Raw genomic sequence first — 22,099 nt, 5'->3', positions numbered from 1 at the left:
TATATATTTTTTATCTTTGTTTTATCAGTTGTGATTATATGTATGTTATGTAATTTGGGTTGGTCTTTTATCTCTGAACCGACCCGGTAGTTCTTGCCTCTAACTGACCTTTCACTAGGTTATTTAACTGGCACCCCACCCATCTATTTATATACTACCTGAGGAAGAAACCGGTTCGGTTTCGAAACTGTTCACTGTTAAACAGTTGTGTTTTATATTTACCATTGTACCAATAAAATCCCTATAATACCGACCACATTGGTATCTTTGAGGATTTTGGTTTTACGTGTATGGGTAACCATACTGATCAGTAGCGCATGGAAAACGCCCGTTTTTTGCATTTTTGCTTTTATTCCTCCGGTGCCAATAAAGGCACCCACAAGCCACTTTGGCATAGTATTTATATAGAAGGCCAGGAGAGCAAACGGGTGAAGAATAGACTAGCTACAACTGTGCACAATCTGTCTTAAAGTTATCAGCCACAATTATCCTATTTGCTTCTGCCCTCCACATAATTTCCCTTTGACTAGTTACTTTTGGCTACTGTCTTCCAAATCTACTGCCCAACTTTTTTATTCAACATAAATGATACCACAATGTTCTTGTTTGTTTTGCATTCTCAAGTGATTAACATATATACTGTATGTGTAGTTATTAGCTAGCTATATAATTTCGGCTACTCCTAATATGTTGTACTTTGACAGAAATAAATGTAATTTAGTATAATGAAAATAATTCCCAGAGGCGCTTCTACTGACGTACACCGGTGCAACCGCCATCCGTGACTTCTGCAGTACACAGAAACTATGCAAAATGAAGCAATGATTTACTTATTTTTATTTTAACAGAACTGTGACCTGAATACACTGGTGTGGATAAGATAGGATGACCTGGTCAATGCTTTATAATGAGGTTACAGGTTGGCTGTAAAAAAAAAAGCAATTGTGTCAGAGTCTTGGCATGTCAACGACCTCCCTAGCCACATAATATTGCTTATTGGACAAAAATTTCCCTGCTTGCTCTGCTGAAAAGCACATAAAGTTGATAACTATCTAGAATTACGGATGGGCAGTCATGAGACCTTTCTGAGCATTAGTGTCATGGAAGTTTGTAAAGTTGTGTTAGAAGAAGAAATGGCATTGCTCTGGGACATAAATCACTGGGAGTTTTACATTATATAAGATTTAAACCATAGAGGAAAACCTTACTCAGTGACATCCCTGCTTACAGTGACAGTTACATATAGCTAAAGATTGTTATTGCGGATCGGTTTATATAATATATCATACGTAAGAGGCTCCCGACTGAGACATAAAGTTCCTTTTTGGATTCCCTCTGGCCCCCTCCTGGGTCATAATAGTTAATATATAAGTAAAGTCAAACTAACAGACATAGCCTTGATCCAGTTTGGGAGTGAGGGATATCTTACCCCCTACATGTAGAAATACTGGAGGCATCTAAAGGCACCATCAGCAGTTGCAATGTACTTGACACATGCAGACCTCCACCAGGGCATAGAGTGGTCTGCATTACTAAGCAATGGTGGAATCACACTTTGGACCACTGGTTAGCAAACAGCAGAGAAAAAAATAACTGCTCACTAGGAAGTATGGAAGACTCTGTAATGGATAATTACAATAAGAAACATAAGTTTCCCCTTGAGCTTCCTAACTCCATATAACAGAAGCCGATTGTGGGGGGTCTTAGATGTTTCATCCAGGACAGCCATGATTTCTGCTTGTTGTGACATCAATACAATGAAAAGATGAAGTTGTGTTCTTCTAGTTCTGGTCTTGACAAAGCTTTCCGAATGAGATACTTTGATTAGTAAAACATGCACTTTTTTTTAGTACATCAAGGATGAAGAAACTCGGTGGTTATAAATATACTAATACACAATAATATTTCGAGGGAATCCAATTTTTTTAGCTCTTGCTCAACCAATTTTATTCAACATACAGGTAGAGTAGTTTATAGTGTAAAGAAAAAGGGTAGAAAGGGAGCAAAAATGTCCGTCCATGACGTCCCCTTGATTTGTTTAAGGAGCAAAAACACTCGTGATGGAAGGGATGATGAAAGGTCAAGTGGCTCCAAGGCATTGGCCTTTAAGGAAAGCTGGTGCTTAGGGATAATAAAGCAATGACCACTACACTTAAATGTCATCCAATCAGTATTAGTTTAAGCATTACCAATGGACTTCTATAGAAAAAACATCGCTGAAGGCTTACAGGTGCTTCATTGAAGCTTTATTACACACAAGTTTGAAAAGTATCCATACCAACCAACGGCTTCTACAAATAATAAAAAATTCAATCTGCCCATACAAGAAGAACACGCCTTTGAATGGGTTGTCTAATTTAGAAAGTCCATTTTCAAATGCCTTATTAGGAGAGGGAAAAAGGGGGAAAAGAAAAAGAAAAAGGAACGGCGTTCCTCTAAGGTAATAGCGTCAGGATATTTTAATCTTCAAATAAGTGTACAGACTTTTTATCTATGACGACTCACCTTTTTGAGTTGTGAGGGTTCATCAACACAACACAATTTTGATGGATGTTCTGTCTCTGACTCAGTGGTGCACAGTCTGCAGGCCTTAGGAGTAGACACTGGGTATTGACTCAACAAAACGTCTTCTGTTATCCAAAGCAATAGAGTCAGAAAAAAAGGCTCCTTTCTAGGCGCTTCTGTCCTAGGCGTTTCGACCCTGCACTAAGGTCTTCATCAGGTATATCAGATATCTCTGAAGAAGACCTTAGTGCAAGGTCGAAACATGTTGCATGTTATCCACTAGAAAATGAAAAATTTTTAAGCAGACTTTCTTGCTCACAGACTTCTGCTGTTTTCACTAAAAACCATACCTGAACCACGAATATCAAAATACCTTATTAGGGAATTTTAAGTTAATGGAGGAGGTCCCTCATTCATGACGCTCTATTAGTCAGACCAGAGAGCTGTTACAATAAGTGTCTCTCCTTCTTAGGGACTTGGACTGCACTGTTAGCCCATTGATTTAAATGAGGACTTTGTAATACTTCATTCCCCCCCCCCCCCGGCGGCGCTGCAGGGATATTGAACACTTGATGCCAGATTCCCCCACAGACCATAGCCATATCTAGTCTTTCCTTCACCTGGGTAAAAAGGCTCAGTTTGCTGCCCCCATCCCTGTATCTAAATATCCTGGCCAAGGGAAAGTGGCTTGTTGGCACCTCCAGTCAATAAACACCTGGGGCACATGTAGCCCTACCCTAGCTACGCCCTTGCCATAGACTATAGCTGATCGCTTAATGTCCCAGCAACGGAATACCCTGCGACCATGTTATCAATAAACAAAAAAGTGCACAGCTCCTTTAAGTTTCCCTTTTTGGTCACCTAATAAGCTTATTCATTATTGCATAAACCTATGTAATGTAATTATAGATATAATATATGTCTCAGCAGGTGAAAGCATTCCATTATTATTCAATATTAATGTTTAACAAAAGGGCTATTTCCGTGTACTGTGCTTTATGTGAACTAGCGTCCCCTTTAGAGTAAATTACCCCATAACAATGGATCTCAAGTAGAAGCTTAATTGATACGTAATTGAAGTAAATGTGTTTCCATTAGCCAGTGCTCCTGCTGCACACTACTATCCGAGAGTGAGAGAATGCGACCAAATATTTTTGGCCTATAATTGAGAGTTTGGCATGATGGTAAAGCCATTAATCCATTTACTGGAGGAAAGAGCCCAGGCGAGAATTATAAAAACCTACTTGCCGCTAGAGCCGCCAAAAAGCCCCGTAATTGTTCTGGGGAGGACGAGGGCTGCACTATCCAGTAGAAGACGTAGCCCAGAAAGGGTTCATTTTCTTCCTCCATTAAACTTCTAGCATCCAGAACCGCACTAAAACTGTCACTCGCTCCAGGTCCCAAGAGAAAACTCAGGATTTATACAAACATCCTCTTCACATCTTTATAACTGCTTCTGCCCTACCCCCAAAGGCCTTTCCATAACAGCGTCTTTTTCTCTAATCAAACCAGAAATTCATAAAGCTGTATAAAATTGTGCAAGGAAACATCAAAGGATAGTTTATGGGATTTTCTTCCCATTGCCTGCATTTTTATTTTAATTGTTGCTTACAAATATTGATGTGCATTTGTGACAGTGTGTGTTTTATTAGGGATAAACGTACGTGTGTGTGTGTGTTTTGTAAAATTGTAAGAGCCAAATAATGCAAATAAAATGCTAAATAAATGCAGAATCTTAGCTAGACTTGTTTATATACAGAAATATACACACATATAGTATATGTGTATATGTATTGTATTATTTCCATATGCATTGTATGATATACATATATTTATTGTGTATGCACTGTAGTGTGTGTGTGTGTGTGTGTTTGTATATATGTAATTATTGAGTATGTATCGTATTATATGTTTGTATGTATTAAATACTTTTGTGTTTAATTGGATTATGCATTTCTTCTATTATATATATACACACACGTGTTTTATTATGTATTATTTTATGCGTGCATTCTATTTTGTGTTTGTATGTATTGTATTATATTGTGTGTATATATATTAAACGTGTGTGCGTATTATAACGTTATCAGCATGTGTATGTATGTACTCTCCTGTATTATCTGTGTATTGTATATTAAAAAGTGTATGTATTATACGGTGTATGTATTGTATATTATAAGCATGTGTGTATGTATTGTATAATATCAAGTGTGCATTGTATAGTTCAAACGTGTGTGTGTGTGTGTGTGTGTGTGTGTGTGTGTGTGTGTATTCTATAATATTAGTAAATTGTATAGTACTGTGTGTTTCAATTGTATTATGTGTACATGTATAATACTATGAGCTTGCATATACTGTATGTATTGCATTATATTGTGTATGCCAGGGGTGTAGCTATAAGGCTGGGTTCACACTGGAGTTTTTTGCAGGAGGAAAATCTGCCTCAAAATTCAGTTTGGAATTTTGAGGCAGATTTTCCTCTGCCTGCACGCCGATTTTTGCGGCATTTTTCGCACGCGGCCATTGAGCGCCGCAGGCATAAAACGCCACGAAATACGCTTTCTCTGCCTCCCATTGATGTCAATGGGAGGTCAGAGGCGTAACCACGCGAAGATAGGGCATGTCCCTTCTTTCTCCAGCGAGCCGGTTTTACCGCTCGCGTCAGAAAACCGCCTCCGCCACCCATCGAAATCAATGGGAGGCATTTTCGGCTGTTTCTTGAAGAGTTTTGCGGCGCGGTTTTCGCGCCAAAAAACTTGTCAAAAAACTCTGTGTGAACCCAGCCTAAGGGTGCAAAGGTAGCAGTCGCCTATATAGGCCAAAAGGCCCCTCTGACACAAGATAACCGTATTATAAATGGTACATGACAATTAGGCATACACATTTTGCACTGGGGCTCAGGAGCTTTAAGCTACGCAAGGGGGAGGAAACCCCTCTGGTGTGTGCACTGTATAGTTTTATAAGTGTGTATAATGTATTGTATAGAATTATATTGTGTGTGCATTGTATATTACGAGTGTGTTTATGTATTGTATTATATTGCGTGTGCATAGTATAGTACCAGAAGTGTGTGTACTGTATTATATTGTGTGTGCATTGTATAGTACTAGAAGTATATGTGCTGTATTATATGCATGTACATTGTATAGTACTAGAAGTATGTGTGTACTGTATTATATTGTGTGTGCATTGTATAGTACTAGAAGTGTATGTGCTGTATTATATGCATGTACATTGTATAGTACTAGAAGTGTGTGTACTGTATTATATTGTGTGTGCATTGTATAGTACTAGAAGTGTCTGTGCTGTATTATATGCATGTACATTGTATAGTACTAGAAGTGTGTGTGTACTGTATTATATTGTGTGTGCATTGTATAGTACTAGAAGTGTATGTGTACTGTATTAAATTGTGTGTGCATAGTATAGTACTAGAAGTGTATGTGTACTGTATTACATTGTGTGTGCATAGTATAGTACTAGAAGTGTATGTGTACTGTATTATATGCATGTACATTGTATAGTACTAGAAGTGTGTGTGTACGTGCTGTATTATTTTGTGTGTGCATTGTATAGTACTAGAAGTGTATGTGCTTTATTATATTGTGTGTGCATTGTATAGTACTAGAAGTGTATGTGCTTTATTATATTGTGTGTGCATTGTATAGTACTAGAAGTGTATGTGCTTTATTATATTGTGTGTGCATTGTATAGTACTAGAAGTGTATGTGCTTTATTATATTGTGTGTGCATTGTATAGTACTAGAAGTGTATGTGCTTTATTATATTGTGTGTGCATTGTATAGTACTAGAAGTGTATGTGCTTTATTATATTGTGTGTGCATTGTATAGTACTAGAAGTGTATGTGCTTTATTATAGTGTGTGTGCATTGTACAGTACTAGAAGTGTATGTGCTTTATTATATTGTGTGTGCATTGTACAGTACTAGAAGTGTATGTGCTTTATTATATTGTGTGTGCATTGTATAGTACTAGAAGTGTATGTGCTTTATTATATTGTGTGTGCATTGTATAGTACTAGAAGTGTATGTGCTTTATTATATTGTGTGTGCATTGTACAGTACTAGAAGTGTATGTGCTTTATTATATTGTGTGTGCATTGTATAGTACTAGAAGTGTATGTGCTTTATTATATTGTGTGTGCATTGTATAGTACTAGAAGTGTATGTGCTGTATTATATGCATGTACATTGTATAGTACTAGAAGTGTGTGTACTGTATTATAATGTGTGTGCATTGTATAGTACTAGAAGTGTGTTTACGTGCTGTATTTTGTGTGTGCATTCTAAGGTACCATATTATGTATATACTGTATGTAATGTATTATATTGTGTGTCTTGTATTATGTTATATGTGTGATTTGTCTAGGAAAATCTGTGTTTTTATCAAGTTATGTATTGCGCGTTAATCTATTATGCACATTAATCTAACAACTTTATTTGATTTGTTGAGCTATTATAAGCTTTGTAGAGGTAAGCCTGCATTTTACCAGCTGTGTGAGGAATTGGCCTCTAGGGGCACTATTTTACTGGTCTCAGTGGCTCATATTTCACTACAAAATATGCAGATAAATGAGGTTCCTTGGGAAAAATGATTCATATTCATATGCTTTACTGAACATTTATGGCAAATAAAGTGAACATTAACTCTACTTCTACTTCCTTTAGTACAAAGCACAACACGGGCTGAGCCTTTGGCAAAAGATAACAGTTTTGATTAAACACTTATTATGTAATAATACAGCAAATTATGTATAAATTTATGTACGTCTTCTTTATCTATTACATTTCATGTATAAAAGGCTTGTACTACCTCAGTAAGAAATAAGACAGAATTTTTTGTATTAAACCTCAGTGCAGATAGCGCAAAAATCTCTAGCCTCCAGCACTCAGAACTTGCACTGTAAGAAGGGTTTATAAGCACATACATGAATAATATGCTGCTTGACACAGTGGGAACAAAGCCAACAAAATGTATTTCACTGTAATAATATATTCATAAGCAATTTACAGAATGTGTCACATGACAGTTGTAGTCAATTGGCGCTAAATGTCAACAGCTGCATTTGCATTGTACTTCACCTCCCTCTCCAAGTGCCAATGCCTTAACATACAGTATATTTTATATATAAGCAGATCCATAACATTATATATCTATCACTTTTCAGAGATCCTATTCGGACACTGCTTGGAGCTGTTGGGGTAGCCTACTTCTTCTTCTGCTATGATCTAACTCCTGGATTCCTATTTCCCTCATTTTCCATTACATTGCTATTAAAGGGGTTTTCCCATCATCAATATCTATCACCTATCCACAGGATAGGTGATAAATATATCATCGGTGGGGGTCCAAATGCTGAGACCCCCACGATCATGAGAACGGGCTGACCTTGCCGTTCCTGGGAGTCCCATAGGTATGAAGCGGTAGTGCGCATGTTCGGCCACCACTCCATTCATTTGATACTGCTGTGGGGTCCCATGATGCAGATCTTTTGGGAGTCTACTCAGCATACTTCCCGTTGATAATAGCTACTACGGTCATGATAAATAAAACCTGTCCCATACTTACTCTACTATAGGATCTTATAAATACCTAGATTTGTTTTATTGTTTTTTTTTTTTTTACAAACGATGGGTCCATCACTCTAAGCAAGCGTCTCATTTGTTAGGATTGGAAAGAAGTAAGCCAGGAGAGCCTATTTATGAAAACAAAAAAGTTTGAGGCGGTTCTGGTAATGTAGTGTCCCATAATGATATCCCATGACCTGCATAATTCCATACTACACAGCTGTAGGCACTCTGCGTACTGCCGTATGGTGACACCATATGTTAAAAGTTTTACTCCAAGAAGCAATACATCTAGTGAAGAATATCTCCATAATATGGTCTCTTAAGGAACATGGCACAATTTTGTTCTGTACAATTTTATACGAATCCAACAGAAAACAACTCTATGTGCCTACATATGAGGAATACAGAAGTAAGGTATGCCCATAGATTTTACCGGAGCTTGCACAGAATCTGAATATGGACTTGTGCTATGGACACCTTTGCGGCAAACATTTTTATTTTATGTTAATTTAATACATTTTAAAGCTAAATATTATTTTTTTTTAATAAAAATTCTCAACAGTTTTCGCTCTGCAGCCTGCATGTATTCCAATACATAGATGGCTGCAGAATACCATTCACTGTGAAATCTGACAGACGGCTGGCTCTCTGATGGGCTCGATCTCCTGCGGCTCCTGTGATCTGCTGAACACAGATCTAAGCTGAAGGATGATCAAATCAAAGTTGATAAAGTTGATAGTGTATCATAGATGTTTCCGGATATAGCACATTTTTTGTGAGCTGCCTTTTTTTTTTTGCAGGTGTGATGCTTAGAATGTCTCTTGAATCTGAAGAAAGAGAAAAATGCTTTGAAAAATGAAAACGAGTTATAGCCAGAAAGAATGGTGTGTATGAGGAACACTGGGATCTGTGTAGGCTGGAGATATTTGTATAACTGCCACGGTGCACTGCATCATTAAGATGCCAATCAAGATCATTATGACTATATCCAAAGAAGACATATTTTTTAGCTGTCAGCAACAAGGGAGGAATCCAGGATATCAGTGTTTCTATTGTGTATTAAGTTTTGTTGCATTAAAAAAGAACTGAAAACTTCCAAGCGACGCAAGACGATAAAAGCCTGTTTCCAGAGGCATCGTCACCATAAAATCTGGACAGCTCAAACTGGAGATTTTTGTAGATGTTGGCTATTACACATTGAGTTAGGCCTTATTCACACAGCCGTGTTCAGTCTGTGAGATACAGACCACATGCCGGCCGCTGAACACAGTCCAGGGAGGCATACTCCTAGCATCATAGTCATTGATGAGGCCGTGAGTCACTGCCTCGCCGCGGGCTTACCACCCCGTATTGAAAACGTGATAACAGTATGGGACAGTATTTTCGAGAGGAGGCAGGGACACATAGCATCGTAAATAACTGTGATGCTAGGAATACGGCTCCCTGAACTGTGTTCGGTCTGGGATATGCGGCAGACATATGGTCCGTATCTCACAGACAAAACATGGCCGTGTGAATGAGGCCTTATACATACATTTTTAAGGTGGCCATAAATGTTTCAATAAATAGGCTGATCTGACCAACCAGACTGAAATAAAGATGATCCATGTGTATGTTCACTAAATAGTTGGCTCTGACCAATAGAAATGCGCTCTAAAATATTTTTATTAACAATATTGCTTTAAATGTAAATTTTTTGCCAATATTCACCGAATTGACTCCTAGTGATCAGGATCAGGTTGGTTAACTATGTACCGTATGGTATCATTTATGACTGCTCAGTCAGCTTTCTTCCCTGGACTCACATAGAACTTGTTCCTAATTTGAAGGGGTGGCTGGACCACCATGCAGTACTTTATTTTTATTATATCAATCTTTATATTAGGCAATCTTGTTTTAAGAAGTCTGTAGTGAGTTTTTAAAGAAGGGCTATTCTTTTCTCATTGACCTAAATGATTTGCCTGTATTGCATCCACCTGACATTGAGCTTACAATAGAGTAATAACTGGATTTTTTCAATATAAATTATTTTTACAGCGTTCTATATTGTCCTGGTGAGTATGCCTTTCTGTTTCATTAAATCCTTATTTATCTTGAGGTTCACCAATCTCTATAATGCATCTCTGGCTTTCTAGAAGGTCATTAGTCACAAGCAGAAACGTCGAACTTCTTTTAAAAATGAAGACAGCCAAAAAGACAGCATAGAAAGATAAATGTGATTATACATTAAAAAGAGAAGAATACAAAATAGTTTACTTGAGGTTCACGACCACCCAGTCCCCTAGAGACAATGACTATCACAGTTATCAGCATCTAGAGAGAGAAATTAGACAATTTCCGAGGTTTTTGCCCAAGATAACACATTTTCATAAATCGAATCTGACTTTGACGATTAAGGCAGCCTTCCCCTGAGTGAAGCTTGTTCCAAATGAGGGAGACTTGACAAGCTGGGGCATATGTGTTTTGATTACAACCATAGATTTATGAAGAAAAGCTGTAGAGAATCACATTTCTTCTAAAGCCAATATTTCTTGACTGTGCCAAAGAGATGGCAACATGCTGCATGTTTTACAGGACGTCTGAAACTATACAAGATAAGATACACAAAACTGGTTGTATGAGATAAACTTAGTGCTTGGCTACTTTGTATTATCATCTGGATACACATCCTACTTCCAGTAATACTACAGCGCCAGAGCATCTAACCTCCATGGCCTCCTCCCACTAGCCGAGACCCAAAATGTCCGGACAGAACTCTATTAATTATTAAGACAGCTCCGGCGACCCAGTTTTGTCACCTTCCCATGTGAAGGTAGAACAGGAGGGAGGGAACAGATGAACAGGGAGGAAAAAAGATGAGATGATGCTACCTACATGTTAGGAAGGAAGGATGAGAAGAGATTAAATAAATTGGATATATGCACATTTCTCAAATAATATGTTCTGCTCCAGAATATAATGTAGCGTGTTACGATATTTCATGCTTTGAAATATATTCAGTAACTGGTGTTGCACACAATCCCTGCTGACAAAACGACATTTTGATGTCGTTTTACATCAAACACTAAACCGAAGCACAAAATCCCATACACATTGTACATCTGTCCTAGTCAATGAGAAATACTTCATGTTTTGAATTTTTTAAACCAAGACCATATATACCGTAAAGTCAGTCCATGTGACTTATTGAGGCAAGCCTTAGTTGGTAACATCCCTTTCTAACTGGATGTACAGGACCCTTGTCCAGAGGAACTACGTAAGGGGTCAGCGACTACGTTGATAGCAAACAAGGGTGTGGGGAATTGGCCTATTGTCATCTGACTTGGGTGGGAAAACAGCACCATAATGGGGGGCCCATTTTGATCTTCGCTATGATTTCCACTTTCTACTATATAGGTCATTGCTCTTAATAAAAATTATGGTTAAAAATACTGGATATGTCCACAGTATATTGGGCAACATTGCAATAATTTCATTTTTTTCTGTTTCTGTTTTATCGTAATTTTTTATTTTTTGTAGTCTTCATTTTTTATTTTTAAACAAATGAATGGAGAGTTTACATATCGTCATCTTTTTAAAAGATGCTGGTGACCTTCAAGGATCAGAAGGAGCCTAAAATATCAATCATAGCCATATAAATGTGCCAAGATGCAATGAATAATCCAGAGGTAATGTGGATAATTGAGTACTATTGTCTTGGGTGTCATATAAAGGGCCATTTCTATGGATGAAAGCCTGTTCAAAACAATTATTCTGCTTCCATTATGATCATTGGCCTTAGGTGATGAGGCCAAGACATGCCATACTCTTCTAGGGATCTTTCATTATCAATCACATTTAGGGCCCATTCACGCGATCGTGAATAACATCCATGTGCTGTGCATGGAAATCACGCGCAGCACACGGAACCATTGATTTCAATGGGGCCGTTCAAACAGGCGTGATTTTTTATGCAGCAAGAGACCGCTGCGTGAAACTCCCTGCATGTACTATATTGGTGCGTTTCCATGACACCTACGCGCCCATTGTAGTCAATGGGTACATGAAAACCACGCACCACACACGGATGCACATCCGTGTGCGATGCATAATTTGCGTATCAATTCAATTGAAAAAAAAAATAGATGTGCTTTGCGAGTGCGTGAATAACGTATGCCACTCGTAAAGCACACTGACACAAAGCTGGTGGTTCACATTAATATGCATCGCCAACACTTCTAGTAATGGACTGCCAGGGAAAGGAAGATGGAAGCCGGGGGCCAGCACTGAATTGTGATATGATGGTTGGGACTGGTAGGAGGACTTTACAGTTCACTGCCAGACATTTTCTTAAACTGTATATTGATGGATTATGCAGAGATGATCGAAGCGATTCTAAACAAATCAAATTCAAATTTTGATTCCCAAAAGCTTCTGATTCAACCAAATCCATTACTTTTGGGGTTTGTGGCTCAAGAACTGGCAAAATTCAATTTTACGGATTATAAACAGGAAGAGGGGAGAAGGGAAGGAAAAAAACCAAAAAGATAATGCGTTCTTGCCGGTCTCCTGAGAGGACATTGTTTTGTCCCATGTGATCGCTGCTGTGACGCATCCCTGGAGGCCTCCTGAGATTATATTGTTTTGTCCCATGTGATCGCTGCTGTGACGCGTCCTTGGAGGCCTCCTGAGATTATATTGTTTTGTCCCATGTGATCGCTGCTGTGACGCGTCCTTGGAGGCCTGCTGAGATTATATTGTTTTGTCCTATGTGATTGTTGATGAGATGCATCATTGCTGGCCTCCTGAGATGGCGTTATTTTGTCCCAGGAGGCCAACAGGGATGAGTCTCCAGGGACGAAACAACGTCATATCAAGAGGCCGCCAGGGATGCATCACAGAAGCGATCACAAGGGACATAACAACTGCATCTCAGGAATCCGGTAGGGACATGTCGCTATGGGAAAACTTGGGAGGCAGGTGCGTTTTTTTAATTTTAGGAGTGGAATTGCCAGTGCCGCGATTGCCCTGCTTGGCTCTCTGATGTTTTCTGTGACTGTATCCCACTTGGATACAGTCTTAGAAGTCATCAGAGAGACAGACCGGGCAATCGGGGCAATTGTGATTTGGGGCGAATTTATTCAGATCAAATTGGAAAGCCGATTCGATAAATTTGTCCCTGAAAGGAATCTTGGAAAATTTGCTCATTTGTATTTATGCAGTATTATGAACCTTGGACAGAATAAAGCTATTTACCAGCTGAGAACAAAGGGATTCATATACTATGTACTGCTTATAAAAAGTGCAAAATAGATGAACTTCTTTGGTCACTGAAAGGGTTAATCTCAGGGCTTGTGACAATCAACTGCATCAGGAGGCTTCTTTGACGTTTTTCATGATGGAGATGTAAATAGGTTATGACTTTTCCAGCTACAACCTGTTGGGTTATCACAGTTATAGCAAGAACTGAGAAGTGCACAAGGGAAGGCGAGGAGGGTGCGAACGACTGAATTCATTTGCAGCAATCATCTCACGCAGTGTGAGTTCTACATGTGCCATATTAAACACAACAGTTGAAGAAGAATTCCAGAAGTTGTTCTAGAAATAGTGATGTAATGAATCCAGAATTTGGCTCCAGTATTCTTCCAAATACCAATTCAAAAGAAAATTTATTTATAGTATAATGTGACTCTACATCTGTAAACCATCGTGTGAATTCAGTTTCACATGGTTAAATATAAAAGATATAAAACTGTTTACATGTGATCAATCATGGGCGGATATTGTGGCCTTATTGGACCAAGTATGAAGAAAAAATATAGTTTAGGTCAGAATTACACACACGCAGTTTTGATGCAGTTTTTGGCTCTGTTTTTTTATAGCCAAACACAGGAGTTGCATCAGTCGTTTCTTTATACCTTTCCTTCCTATTGGATCCACTTCTGCCTTTGGCTAAAAAAAAAAAAAAATGAGCCAAAAACTGCATCCAAACTTTGTGTGTTACTGGCCTTAGGCTGATTTCACAGACAGCGTTTTGTGGAAAATACGTCACTGCAGTTTTTAATGCAGTTTTTTGAGCCAAAGCCAGAAAAGGATCCAGCAGGACGGAGTATAGGAATATATCATACGTAGTGGTTATGTCGCCATTTATTATCACGATATCTCCGGAAAAAACAGTTTTTATAGCTGTGATATTGTGGTAGTCAAAGCAAAAAAAGTTGACATAACCACTAAGTGTAAATATACCCGGAGACGTTCCTTTATATTTCCCATTGCTTTTGAATCCACTTCTGACTTTGGCACAAAAAAACCATGAAAAACGGCCACCAAAACTGCAGCGTATTTCCAAAAAACGTTGTGTGTGTGTGTGTGTGTGTGTGTGAAACCAGCCTTAAAATAACTTTAGGAGTTAGTGTTCATACACAGAAGTCCATAGGGACCTACTGTACCATTGTATCCCTCCAATTACAATATGAGAAAAATCTGACTTCTATGACATCATCAGTTCCTGGAGACCAATCAATTATCGTCCCACCCCAACTATAGGAATAGGGAATAGGAATTCATTCAGCCACCTCATGAAACATAAATTTGTTCCTACCCTACAATGAATAGCTGTGCACTAGTCATCTGTAGGTTAAGTAGCATACTGGATACATTAATTACTAATTGCATTAAAAATGCATAATAATTATCATTACAAAAAGCTGAACGATGGAGACCACTTATTAGTATTCATCAAGTTTATTAATTCACTCATTCTCACATTCTGTATTGGACTACAGTGGTCAGTAGGCCTCCAGTTTGTAAGTCATGGAGTGATTGATAGTCTAAAAAGGCACCGGTTGTCTACGGTTATGGGCAGAATGCCAGTCCCTGCTGCAGTTTTGCTAAAATGTTGAGAATTTTAGATCTAGGGAGTCTCGTTAGCCACTCGTTGAGTATTTATGCCTCAAACCTTCTATTACTATTTAGAACCTTCTTATCACATTTTAATTTATTTAATGGGGTCATCCACTGGGGCTATACAACATTCCTGATCCTATTGAGTGTTACAAATTTGTCAGAAAACTCAAAAGAAATTCATTATTAGCATTTAGCCGGTTTTGTATAATTACTTTTTTTCATACACTGTTTCAATCAATTTGACACGGACGACTGCAAGTGTCCATCACTCATTGCTACATTGTAGCCTGCAGATTCTCTCGCCTATCTATCACTGCCGATAAGAAATGCCTTACTTCCTATCTATTGTACATGAACAATTAGAAATGGCTCAGACTTCAGCTATGCTGCTGATGAAGTTTTCTCCTTTTTTCACACTTCTCAAAAAAAAAAACTGAGAGCTGCTGGGGCCATATTTCTAAGCAAATCCTAGGTATTATTTCTTTATCCCTCATGATTTAATGTATCTAGAGCCTCCACTTCAACTGATCCTAGGTTTAGCTATTTCAAATACACATCGGCCCAGCTGGAACCAACATTTTGTTACCTAAATCATAACATTGGTTCTCATTTGCTTTTTGCTTTTTTTTATTGACCCTCTGTTGTAGGTATATATGACCACTAGGCTTTTTTCCAATGTATAAAAATAAGTGATTCATTATAGTAAAATTATAGATCACGTTCAGTCACCTGATTCATTCTGGACAGATTATAATGCTATAATGTTTAATATTGATAAAACAAATTAGAACCTCTTCATTGATGGTCTCCGACAATGATACCCAGTATATAGAAAGCTAAAAATTATAGTAGTAGAAATGGACCATAGCCTTCATGTCTGTTCACCATAGTCAGGATATACACAGATGTTGTCAGTTTGTTTTTGGCTTTAACCGTTAAGCCTGGACTTCAGCACTTGGGAGATTTACATTCTCAGAGCAGATGTCCAACCAAGTGCATCACCGTCTCAAATGACCAACACAAGATTGTGCAATGTCCTTTAAGATTTCATTTTGTCCACACTAAACACAAATTGGAGTTTCAAAGTTTCATCACAAAATCTTGCAATTTAATATATGAGCCGGATGAAGAGTGAGATACAATTCTCTCTTTCTCCTTCACTATCCTCCGTGGGTTTAACTCTTAGTAGGGCATTTATCTGAAAGATCATTTCATAAGCCTGCACTCTTGGATAATCCAAATGTACATGTTAGGCTGAGTTCACACCTGTGTTGTGAATTTGTTTTCAGTTCCACATAGAAGAAAAATGGAACTCAAGCTGTGAAGAATCCATCATGCATTGAACAACATCGGTGTCCGACAGACCCCATTGGCTAATAATATGGGCCATCGGGTTCCACTGTGGTGTCCACCGTTTCGATGGGAAGAATATCGCTGCATGCTGTGCTTTTCTTCTTGTCCAATATGACTGAATTTGGGACAGAATCCGATAACCCCTATTGTAGGGGCCTGTTCATATTTGCGTTGAAGACTCCGTTAGGGGCATGCGTCACAGGTCAGGCCGAAATAAACAAAGAATAGTGCAGCATGCACAAAACCACGGACACCTTGACAGAAACCCGACGAGCTCAGTAAAGTCAATAGGTTCCATCAGGTGCCGATGGTGTCCGTCATACAATAGAACTAGTCTGTTTTTTTCATGGTTCTGCTCCTCTGACAGAGCAGAACAATGGAAACACCAACGCAGGTGTGAACCAGGCCTTAGTCAATGGGAATAGCAGCAATTATTAGAACCACACTCTTTACCTGGCTCAGATATTAACAGTCTAAAAGGTCTATCCAGGAGGTACAGTGGGCCAACCATTCAAGAATACTAGTGCTGCTCTTTTGATCATTATTTGCCTCAACCTCATTTAGCCAGTAGGGTCGGAAAGACATGAAGACTTTCCTGATCATTTGTCAAAATTGGCTGCACCAGGTAACAATCATCTACTAATAGAATTAAAAAGTTACGGAATATGTATAGGAGACATTTATGTGCTAACATTTCCTTTGTCTCAGTTATGTGATGATCTCCAAGAGATCTGAGGCTGAAAGTTGGTTAAGCCCATGAAACAGAGGCTACCAAATTCGACAAAGACTTGTCTTTTGCTCATTACACACCATTCGATAAAAACAAATTATGTGGGCTGTGAAATTATTTATTAGCTGATGACGGCATTCACTTTTACAAGGTCCATGTGGAGACTTGAGTGACAAGATATGCTCCATACACAAGACACTGAAAACGACATTTTCCCTTTGTCGGAAACACTTTATTGAAGGAGGGGACTTGCAGATACTGAGCATACAAAACAGTAACCTGAGAGCACCAAAGTATCCACACAAGTCCCTCACCAGCTGGATGAAAATAACCCTTCTATATTTTCCCTCCCGGCATGAACAGATGGAAGGGCAAGGCAGGAAAGTACTTTGGAGATCCTGTTACCTCCAGCACCAAGCTGGCAATCTTTATCTTAGACATTATGAACAAGGAAATCAAAATCCTTTAATCTTCTACACTGACTGGACACAGAGAATAATTCTAATTTTTCTTCCATGCTGATAAGCAGGGTATATATCTCGATATGCCTAATAATGAGTGGTTTGTAAATGAGGATTGGGTGGCCAGATGCCGGGTGTGGAGTGACTGCAGACAGCTGGAGAGGGTTCTCCTAGGAATGCAAACATAGGGATGGGATGTCCTGGCTTTCTTAGAAGAACTCAAGCCACTAAAAGCAGTAGTCAAGAGTTTCATCCCATCTTAAAATGAAATCTTTTACAATGCACAGACAACAGGAAAAAGATTACACCGAGGAAACAATCTTGTTTCAAGTAATTTTAACATACTTTGGCTTCCCGTCTTTTTTTTTGCTTCCTTTTAACATGCTGTTTTGAGGAATCTTAATAAAATATCTCAGCACTCTCAATACGGTGCACAAATGGTAGAAAACAGAAAAGCAATTTATTCCCATTGTCAAAAACATCAAATTGGTTTCATAGGGAATGTTGTATTACACTTGATGTAGTTGCCTCGGACACATATTCTTGCCAAGAGACCACAGGAAGTTGTCTTAGAAAATAAATTGTTGTGGTTAATGCCAAAAACCTGCCTAATTTTCTTTGCCTGTGTCCAAATATAACGCATTGCGTGGAAAAAGCAGATAGTAAAGCTGTTGCCGTTCTTCTGTATTGTGGTCGTTGTGTTTCGCTTCTGGCTGCCACAGGTAAGAGCGCTGTATATAGAGATATCGTCATACGCAGTAGATGAGAGACGAGGTGATGAAGGGGTGGGGGATAGAAGTATGAAAAGCAAATGGATTTGGGAAAATATGCATGATGTAAATGATGGCTAATTTTACTTTTACAAAAGAACCTGCCACTTAATCTAAAAATAAATGTAAACAAGTTGTTTCGAACAAAACAAATTTAAGATGCATTCAGGAAAGATGAAGGGGTAAAGAGGTTTGTCGATGAAGTCATAGCTGGTGCATATTGCTAAAGAGGACCTGTCACCTCTCCTGACATGTCTATTTTAGTAACTACTTGTATTCCCTATAAAGGAACAATTCTGGGGAATTTTGTTCTTAGAACTCTACGCTGTACTGTCCCTCTGTTATTCCTCCTAGAAAGTTATGAATAAATTGACAACTGGGTGTTACCAGTTGGGGGGGTGTCCCTGCACAGACTGATAAAGTCCAATCAGTGCTGGCAGTGAGACTGTAGGGACATGCCCTTTTGACAAGGGAAGTGTTAACACCCAGTTGTCAATTTATTCATACATTTCTAGGAGGAATAACAAAAGGAAAGGCACAATACAGAATTGAAAAAAAAATATGTTCCAAAATTGGTGTTAAATGGGGAATACAAGTATTCACTAAAATAGGCATGTCAGGAAAGGTGACAGGTTCTCTTTGAATATCCAATCCCGTGACATGGTTACATCAACTAGAGGTCTGTCAAAGGCTTCGTCAGTAATAGTTGGGGGTGCCACTCATGCAGTAGTAGTACATACCATGGAATCAGCCCATGCAGCTGCGATGGAGTAAGGGGTCCGAGCTCAGGTTAACCCCATTTTTCATGGGTGAACAGAACCTCATTCTTCATAGGTGATAAGTACCTAAATAAAAGTTTAACATCTCCATTGAAGGGGACTACTTTAGCCCTTCGATTCTACAAGGAATTGAATGGGAGTGGTGGGTAAACAAGTGATGGTAGGATCTCATTTAGATTTTTTGCCATGGGGCATTCTCTACTCGATGTAGGCCAGTAAGTCCACTCAGCCTAGTCATTTCTGAGAGGCAGAAGAGAAACCTATAGGCTTTATTAGTGTCCAAACGTGCCTTTTCAGTGACTTATTATCATTCGTAACTTGTCATATTGTCAAGCATATATATCACTATTACATAATAACGATTAATAGTCAATCATTTCCAACCATTTTGAAACCTTGGAAGCAATGATTATCACGAGAGCACATTTTTGGTGGTATCTTCCATATTAAATGCGTTTTCTCGCTCTTCACAAACTCCCATAGCTCGGCAATCGAGACACTCACACATATAAAAAGAGCTGAATGAGATCAGATAGAAGAACAGTAATAAGTGCTGAATGCACAGTTTAAGTATGGTAATAACACTTGCAAAAATATATCACCTGTCACGAAGGGAAGCAGCAATATAGGAAAAAGCTAGCGGTAACATTTACAAATGCATATGTAGAAGTCCCTACACCACATCACACCTCCATATACTGAGGCTGTATTTATATTTATTAATAGTTCAGGGCAAGCGGCAGCTACGGATTGTTATTCATGTAACGCAAATGAGCCCAAAATTGACATTGTCCTTCAATGGGATAATCGAGAGCAAGTCTGTGGCACAAAGGAAAATAATCTCGCCCCCTACATTCTCTGTATAGATCATCTCTGCGGGTGATTATTAACTGACAACAAACGTGTTCCCAACCAAGTAAATTGAGTCTGGCGGGAAAAGCAACATGCATCTACAATTAAAGATAAATTAGCCAAAAGAGAATCTTTAAAGCAGCGGGGCAACCAAAAGGTCTAAAGTAAAAAACGTTTCCGCAAAAACATCTGAGGACATCAGAATAAATAACACAGGTGTATTAAGAACTGGCAAATATCACCATGTAGGCAAATAAAAGGCCATAGCTAAAAAAGAAAAAATCTGTAGCAATTTTCAAGAACACAGAGTAGCACTTACGAATACATAGAGTAGCAGGGGTTCAAACCACTCTTGCCTGGTTACCATAATGGTCCCCCATTGAAAACACAAATGGATGATGGGGTGGGGGTCCCTCACACCTGATCTGTGCACCATGCCCTTACAATGCAGAAGAGAAAAGCAATCAAACTCCCGATGAGACATTTAATTTGAGAATGAAAGTTGGCGGAGCAGCCAAAGGACGATCCAGGACGTGCAGGAAAGATTAAGGATGCCCCATTCAGAACAGACAGTGCAAAAGAACAAGACAAAGTCTCCTAGGGGACACATGAAATCCAGAAAAGTCTAGTGGTTACAAAACGTGATGTCCTTCATGTGTCTCATTTGTGCTTCTCAGTTGCAATTCTTTATTTCTTATTCATACTTGACTTTTGAAAACTCTTTATAAAAGACTCAGATCTTTTTCTTAAAAATTTAAAATACCTACGCTCAATATATTACCTCTCTGTGGTCAATGTGTCTTTTAAGTAACTGACTTCATAGGCTTTCTAACCACTTTTTGATTTGGCCTCTATGTAATTTTTCACTCATTGTGTAATGCCACATTCAACCTTGAGGTCAGATAAAAAGATGTGCCCATTTGTCTGCCACGTTCTTTATAGAGAGTGCCTAATTGGGTGATACTCACAATTAAAGGGGTACTCTACCAACAGAGTTAAATTGGAAGACTTCCATACTTTACAATGCACACTGTATGAGGATCTAGATCCCAGCCAAAGATCTCTTAGGTGGTGGGGGGCAATATTTATATATGTTGTTTACCCATATAGACGTTTATATTTCTGTTCTATGTACATTGATCTTCGTGCCCATATTACACCTTTATAGTAACCTATGTGATTAGGACTACACACAGCTGGGGTCACTGAATCTTAAGAGCGTGTACATTACATTACAAAGTGTAGGAACTTCTAGTGCCACTTCACTTTAACCCTATATGGCCAAAAAGAATACACAGGCATAACTTGAAGCTCCAGTGTCATGATGAAAAATTGCATCCCCCTTAGTCTCTATCTATCTATCTATACACACACATATATATATATATATATATATATATATATACATACACATACACACATACACACACACACACACACACACACACACACACACACACACACGCACATTGCTGAAATAATGGCAGAGCTACACAACAGCATTTGCTCATGGAGTTTGCACTCAAATAACCGGATTATGGACTATTATCCAAAATAAAAACTGTAAATTAATGGATATTTGTTCATCATTAGAAATATTATCTAAAAAAACGTCAGCAACCATTACTTGAGAAACACAAGACTGTCTTGTTTTCTACTTTGGATGTTCCTTTCAATGGCTCCGCTTTTGCCACAAGCCGAGCTTTATCACATTTCTTCAGTGGATAAGCACGGCTAGCATCACTGTTTAATAAAACTTTTTAATTAAAATGAATGTTACACTTTGTTGTCACTTCTGCTTTGAATAAATAGAAATTGGATCCATTTACGCTTTTGAACATTTTTGGACTAATGAACAACATACAGCTACTCCAATGTATTAAACTGCTCAGATAACTACACACAGCGGAGGCAGACATTTTTTTTTGCCATGGATGTTTGTTTATGAAAGGGACTTCACTGAGACCGTTCGAGAATTTACCGATAAAATCACCATGAGGTGGTCTATGGTTAGTACCCCGATGTCATCAAATTAAGAGTAGGAAAACAAGGGGCCCATATACCGTTCTAGTACAGGGGCTCACTATTGTTGGTGTCCACTTGGGATCCTATGTACTGTTCCCTGTCATCAGCAATTTCATGCTGAAGAGAGACTGACTGCAGTGATCCATGA

At 38.6% G+C, this 22,099-nt stretch overlaps 1 protein-coding gene across 14 annotated transcripts in view; it reads right to left on the bottom strand.

The window, feature by feature from the left end:
* Window positions 1-22,099, bottom strand: part of AGRN (agrin) — a 380,231-nt gene that overhangs the window by 148,789 nt on the left and 209,343 nt on the right. The window lies entirely within an intron of this gene.

This window comes from Rhinoderma darwinii, chromosome 10, assembly GCF_050947455.1.
Source record: "Rhinoderma darwinii isolate aRhiDar2 chromosome 10, aRhiDar2.hap1, whole genome shotgun sequence".
NCBI lineage: Eukaryota > Metazoa > Chordata > Amphibia > Anura > Rhinodermatidae > Rhinoderma > Rhinoderma darwinii.
This window is presented reverse-complemented; position numbering and strand designations above follow the sequence as displayed.